The sequence below is a fragment of the Rhagoletis pomonella genome, unplaced genomic scaffold (genome assembly GCF_013731165.1).
Source record: "Rhagoletis pomonella isolate Grant_MI unplaced genomic scaffold, Rhpom_1.0 Rhpom_scaffold_00006, whole genome shotgun sequence".
In the NCBI taxonomy this organism is placed as follows: Eukaryota; Metazoa; Arthropoda; class Insecta; order Diptera; family Tephritidae; genus Rhagoletis; species Rhagoletis pomonella.
Genome location: NW_023458560.1, coordinates 25,686,675 through 25,694,562, shown reverse-complemented (window position 1 = coordinate 25,694,562; position 7,888 = coordinate 25,686,675).

The following is a 7,888-nucleotide window of genomic DNA, read 5'->3' as shown; positions in this document are numbered from 1 at the left end:
AATCTCTAATGACTTAGCATGGCATGGTTTGGAGGTGTCGATATGTAAATGGTGATGCCTATCACCGGTTAAACACCACCACTCCAGCTGCGGTAGTGAACAAAAGTATTTAAAAATGTACAGTACACTCACTCTCACTCCCCGTTGAGCTATTTTTATTGGTTTAGGGAAAGCTTTTTAAAACTTTCCCTGCATTTAATCCAGCCACCTTAAAAACATTTACCGCTGTAGAGACTTTTAAACCTTTAATTAGATATTGTGCGCTTACGCGCATAGTGAAAGATTTCTCTGATCACCAGTGGCTTAATCAGTAATGTATAAAGGGAGCTTTTACTTTTCGCATATCTAATCGATATTTTTAAAAAGCTCTAAAAGCGGGAATGGCGATGCTGTTAATACGCATTTAGTGTACTGCTGGCACACAAGGCTACTTTTAGCCAAGTCTGGTCCAAAACCGCATTAGCCACTCTAAAGCAGCGATGTGCAGAGAGAGCTTTTATTCTGCACGTGTATATACAAAATGTAAAGAAAGCTTAAAAGAGTTCTGCTCGCGGTCGAGGTAGTGCCCATCACGGCTTTAAAGCAGCGACGGACAGAAAGAGCTTTTACTCTGCATGCCTGTGTACAAAATACATAGAAAGCTTAAAAGAGCTCTGCCCGCAGGCAAGGCGATGCTCATCTCCGCTTTAAAGGGACGATCTCTAAACCTTTAAAAAGTTCTCTGCACAATGTATATATATACATGCGGATGGCACACAAAACAGCTCTCTTTCTAGCCAGAATTCCTCTTAAACAGTGATGCTTAGGAAGCTTTTAGTCTGTGCGCGTGCATATAAATCAGTGTGAGCGCTTTCATAGGCACGCGTTCTAGAGCTTTTAAAAGCTCGATGTAAAAAGCTTTTCAAATATCTCTGGCATAAAGTAAAAGGTTTCGACTTCGCTGACCAACAATGGTCTAAAACCAATCAATCGGCTGCTTTCTTAACTCATCTGATAGAAAAAATACCATGCAAAGTAATCTGGGAGATCTCAAGCAGTACATAAAGCGATAGACAAGGCGTATTTAACAAGGTGGTGTTGGCCGTATATAAGTAAAAAATTACACTAACAAATTATACGCTGATGTCCATACTGTCATTGGTATGAGTTACAACAAACACATCATTTTGACGTAATGGCCTCCACGGCGAAAAACTCAGCTGTCGCCCCAACACCACCTTGTTTAATACACCTTGGCGATAGAGTTATTCCTTAAAGCTTCAAAAACTTAAAATATTTTTCAAATTTAAAGTTTTTCAGTGTTTCGACTTTCAGAAAGTTGCTTACTTCTTATTTTATTTTAATTCATTTAAGGCGGTGGTGGGCATCAGCAAATCTCTTTGAAGCTTTGTACATATTTAGTACAGAAAGCTTGAAAAAGCTTTTCCCGCGAGCAAGCTGATGCCCACCTCCTATTTAAAAATATGTTTTTGTATTAATTGGATTGAATAAAATTATTTTTTACAAGCGTTTACGTATATATGTAGTTTTGGAGCCCACAGCACTAGTATAGAAATTTAAGCGCCTGCATTAGATTTTAGCTAATATGCAATTTAGTATACATATTTTTTCGAAAGGAAAAATTAATGAAAAAGCATAAAATTTAAAACATGCGCTTAGTTGTAATTGGAAGAAATGAAAGTTTGTCAATTTATTTAATATTTGTTTACACTTACGTAAGACGCTTGTTAGTTTCGTTTAGAGATTTTTGAACCCATACAAATTTGCTTTTTCTATTTCATTTAATCTATTTCCTTTTGTAAGCACTTTTTCATTGAAGGCTAGGAAACAGCTAGTTTTGGTTAACTTCCTTTTTTAAAAGCTTACTTCAAAAGCAAAAAAAGTTATAGTATTAGTTTAACTAAGAACAAACTAAAAGTCACGTCGAAAGAGTATCTTATTTTACAAAACGTGTTTATAGTGGCAAAGACCAAATAACAGGATATTTGAAAATATTATCAGAAAAACAAAACACACTTATTACAACAATAAAACTAAATAAAGGCATATTAGTGAACACAAATGCTGCGTCGTTAAAGCAGAAAACTTAACATAAATTAAAAAAAAAAAAGTAAATAGATAAATAAAAACCGTTGCAAAAAAGTAAAATAAAAAAAAAACAATTAATTACAAAATTCGAGATTCAAAGACCACGAAAAAAAACTGAATTCAATAAATAAATTCAAAACAGAAAACAAAACTAAATCACAAACGCTGCGCGACGTATAAGTTGCACGTCAAGCAGCTGAAAATGCGACGACAAAAACGTCGTGAGCGTACTGCTGCAGAGAATCAGCGGCAAAGCAAATGCCGTAGTAGCAAAGAATTGAATGGAAAACGAACAATTATAGTAGCGATCGAATTGTTATTGTAATCGTAATTATTTTCCAAAATTAATATATAGATAAAGTAGTATTAATAATAATAAATAGAAATAATATTGAAAGCTCATAAAAAAATTATAATGATTATGTATCTATAAATAATTTAAAACACTTTAATACAAAAATTATGAAAATAAAAACGAAGAACACACTAATAGAAATACGCGCTCACATACATATGATTAGCCAGCATTAACTCTCAATATTAAAATCATTGATTACACCGTGCGACAAAAACCAAAAATGTGTTTCAAGATTTTTTTTAAGGACAATCAAATTGCTTAAACCGTACATCATACGTTCAGTTTGCTCTTCTAGAGTGCATACATGGTTCCATAGTACTGATTCCAGTATCTTCATTTATGAATATTGTAACTATCCATATCTTATCAGAGAAATGTAAATTTTTTTTGTATCTAAAACTAATAAAGTTTACATTAGTCCTTAATATATATATATTTTTTTCAAAAATAAATATTGGAAATATCCAAGGATATTCAAGGATAAAGTTTTAAAAGGACATTTTCAACACTTATTCGTCCTGGTGCACCAAAAGATTATTTTTTTTTTAATTCTACATAATTTTTTCTTTATTTAATACCCATATTGGTACTCTACAATGCACCAAATCGTTTAAATATTTTTTTTATTCAATCATATCCCAGAAATTTCAAAGACCTTTTAAAAAAAAATCCTGACGTCAGAGAGAAAAACTAAAAACGCAGTTTTACTACATTTGACCCCAGTTTAGTGAATATATTGATTTTTTCGTGTGTAAAATTGACTGTCGCACGGTGTTATAAACACAAAAAAAAACGTGAAAGTGCAGAAAAATCATAGCATGGAAAAAGCTCAAAATAAAAATCCCGCTTGCGAGCATAGGTTTGGCCACCATTGGCGTACGTAGAGTTTAACGAACCGTGCAACGCAGTGGCTGCTTAGTTTTATTTTTTCTATTCTAAGCCCTCAAATATCAAAATGAGCGCAGATAATTTCTCGCAGTTAGCCTTCTGCTTTTCTATTTCGGTACATGGTTGTAAAGCTTTTTGAGGTATTCTGCAGATATTATATGGCATAAAAATCTGCCTCACTGCTCTTCTCTCCCTTTTCTCACAAATAATGTTTGGCTCGTTCATAGCTAAACTAGAAATATTTATTGCCGTACGGGAAAACTTCGAGCCAAAGGCTTTCAGAGTAATGAGATAACTGAGAAGTCTGAGCTTTCGCTACTATTCCAGCTATTAAGCAGAAAAAATTCGACCGATGCCAGTAGGAAAAGCCGATAGCCGCTTTATTGGTAAGTAAAGCTCGCTCCGATAACCACGTACTCTGTGCGTTCCAGGAAGTGACAACTAAAGGGAGCTTTTACACTGTGTCACACGCTGTCGAACATTTTAACTCTCCGTCAGACACATGTTTCGATTGGCACATTCGGTATGCATGAGTCTGGCTGGACCCACATGCAAATTGTATGAATTTATATAGAAATTATGTGCAACATTTATTCAGTTAAACTTATTTATTGTATGTCATTTAAATATTTACTTAATTTAAGGGCTTTATTTTTTATTTTATTATTTAAATACACTGGCGATCAAAACCGAGTGCATGTTCGACATTTTGTTACTTACAGTAACGTAGGTTTTTTATAATAAGCGGATTGCTTTGCAATTTTCAGCAATTTGTCCTTATTATCTAAGGTATAAAGCCTAGTATACAGACAAATTAACAAGTGATTCACAGCAAAAACGCAAGGCAACTATCTTCACTCAGTTTTGAACTCTTAGGAGGTATATATCAAGAGGACTCCTTTGCTTTTAATAGCGATTTTCATACATCTGGGAATGCTCTCTACTGAGTTTTTTATGATTTCGCTTGAAATATTACCCCATTATAATTTTGCTCACCTCCAAGCTGTTCCATGTTACTGGAGCTCGCTTGTGCTATGCTTATCCTCTCTTGACCACAGCGCTCAATTTTTCGATAGCTTTGAGTTCTGGGATTTCTGCTGGTCACCATGTTAGATGTTTTTCTTGGCATGGTGTTTTTGAAGATGTAGATAATGTCTTTCCCAAAAATATTATTTTTCTCGCTTTGAAAACAATTAATTTTCATTCCATCGGACCATATTACCCCTTTTCAGTTCAAAAGCTCGAATTCTCGTGACTTTTACAAAATTTAAGTGGCAGCTTAATGGCTTGGGATGTTTACTTGCTGGAATTTGGTGCCTGGGGTTAATATAAAAGGTATAATGAACATATACTCCAAACAAATTTGACGGACTTTGTAGACAAAAGCGCAAACCCTGCGGAAGAAGTTGTTTGCCAGCAGGACGGAGATCCAAAGGATTCTGATAATATTCGACACTTGCTTGCTGCTTGGGCCAAATTTTACTTTTAATGAAGTGACCAGCACGAGTTCCAGACCTAAACGCCATCGAAAAATTGAGCGCTGTGGTCAAGCGAGGATTAGCACAGCACAAGCGAGCTCCTAGTAACATGGAAGAGCTTTGGAGGCGAGTAAAATTATAATGGGATAATATTCCATTGCATTCCGTTGCATTCGTTCATTTTAGGTAACAAGTTATTTTTAGCAAAAAAAAACCGACTTCAATTCTCATATAAAAAAATATGTACATATATATACTAGTGAACCCGCATGGCGTCAAAAAACGCCAACGTTTAATTAAATTTTTAAAACAGGTGAAGCGTTATTCAAAAACCTCTAAAAATATACCTAATGATTAATCTAAACTATTTCTCAGTGGTGCTTTTAAAGTTTACGACATACAACAATACGACACTTACGTCACCGTTGTGAATCCCCCAATAATTTCTTGAAGCTCTTTCATTTGACATCCATCGTTAATATTTCATATAATTTGGGTATAAAATAGTTCAATTAGACTTTTTAAATAGGTGGCAACCCTATTCAAAATATATCCAAACTACTACCTTCTTAAACCTCTTTTATATGACACCCATATAGCAATACCTTATTGACTTACCAAATTTCTTTACACAATTAAAATTGAATAACATTTTTTTTACATGTGGCAACCCTCCTATACGTAGTTAACTTATAAAGCCTTTTCAAAACCTTTTCGATCGATACCCATATTTAATAATTGCTTTAACTTATTAATTAATTTGAGCTTAATTTCTTAACAGGTGGCAATTTTTTTCGAAAAAGTAAAACCATCTTGAACAACCCTACTCTAAGGCCTTAAATTTGGTACCTCACTTTTGAAAATCGAACGGACGGTGCGGATCTGAGGGCATTGATTAGTAAATAACTTGAGTATAATTATTTAACAGGTGGCAACTCTTTTCGAAAAAATAAAACCAGTTTGCTGCACATCTATATGCCAAGCGCTTAATTTGACACCCCGGACGAACGGTGCAGATCTTTTATGCTGCACAAAAAATGCCTTCGCGTATTATATATATAGATACATATATCTCATGATCCACTGATCGGATCTTAACCAGATTAGTATGGGACCACCTCTGAGGTACTACCTTTCCGATACAAAAAGAATTATCGGTTGACGTGGTCCAAAGTTATGCGGTAACATACATAAAAAAAAAATATATATTCCGACGAAATGATAACCTCCTCCTTTTTTGGAAGTCGGTTAAAAATGCAAATCATCTCTTGCCATGATAATTCAAAAATTCAAAAGAAAACTTTGAAAATATGTGGGTCCAGTCAGACCTATGTGTTATGAATGTGATGTATTAATCAACATCTCTATATATCTAGCTTTATATATATGATAGCAACACGATTTTTTACAGATTGATAATTCACTAAACTTTAGTAAGCTACCTGAAATGTCAAGCCTCTAGCTATATTTAAAGTACCCTTTTTTGTAGTTCGAAAATGGAAATGCCTGGCTGGACTCATGTGTCAGACGAAGGGTTAAAAGCAGTTATGTTTTATACCTGTCCCTTTCAAGCTTTGCATACATTTAGTATAGAAATTGTGAAAGAGCTTTGCGCACGGGAAAGCTTATGGCCAGCACTGGTCTAAATCATCCAGCGGGAGAGGCTTTTTAAAGCTTTCTTTAGAGTAAGATATGGACCTGCGGAGAGTTAAAGCTCTCACTAGCCATTACTGAAGATCAACGCCTAGCCTGCGTCAGTCATGGCCAAAACATAACCATTTTAAAGCTTTATATATATTTAATATGGGCGCGCAGAATAAGAACTCTCTGGTCAATTTATGGTTTAAATTATCCCGCGCGAGAAGCTTTTTAAAGCTTTATTTAGAAGGGGAAAGCTTTCGCTGGCCAACAATAGTTTTAATTCATCATGGTCAAAACATGTTGCGCATTAAAAGCTTTGTTTGGCAGAGCTTAAATTAGTTTCTAATGGAGGCGACCCCCGGCTGGCAATGGCAAATCCTCGACTATTCTTCTGCTATGGAAAAGCTTATCTTACCATTTTCCATTCGGAGGCTGCTTAATAATTTCAGCCCTTCGAACTTATCTCTGTTGATTTTCAAAACTGACTCGTAATAGTTGATTGATAATTAGACAACTCAGCTTCTTTCTCTTACTCTTTCAACTCCTCGAAACGTGCTAGAATGCTCTGTGTGTTCTTTCACACATCCCCGCACACACACACTCACGCACAAATAAACACATTTCGCACCACGCGAACTCTAAAAGTCACTCATGTCTTATGTTGCCTCTCCACCTAATTATAATTGTTGTAATAGTCCTTCGTTAAGTTCGAAAAAAACGTCTTACATGTTTTGTTTCTTTGGCACACAAATGTACATACATACTTAAATGTTTGCATAGTGGAATCTCTTTTTCAAATTATTTATTGGAGCTCTCATAGTAATCAAGGAATCATACTAAAAATGTATAAAGAACTTTTGGTATGTAACTTTTCAAATTCTAAATAAGTTAAATTAAAAAAATACAAAACACTATTATAACCAAAAACAATAGACGGCTTCTAAAAACCAATTATCCAGCTAAGAGTCAGTTAGAACATAAGAATATACACAAAAATATTATAAAAAGAGCAAAAAAGCGTTAATTCAGTTATTTAAAACAAAATCAAAAACTTACTAAAGGAATGATGACCAAATATCAATTCGAGTTTTTTTTTTATCTATGTACTATAGATGACACAGTTAAGCGTAGTAAAACATACACTTATATATAACAAATTTTTTTACAAATTTTGATTGAGTTTTCCACGCAGATGTTCGAAATAAGTTGTAAGTTTAATTTTAGGTATATATTTTGTAGTGATTAATTTTAGATGGTAAATTTATTTTTTATTTCCTTTTTGAGTACAAAAAATAGTTAAAAAAAATAAACGTAGTGCAGAGCCAGCAGCTAATTGAGTAGAACAGTTAATGCGAACAACAAAAGAAACTGACAGTGGACCTAAAACTAAAGTTAAAACATAAAATAACAACCATAATACTAAAACACATTCAAA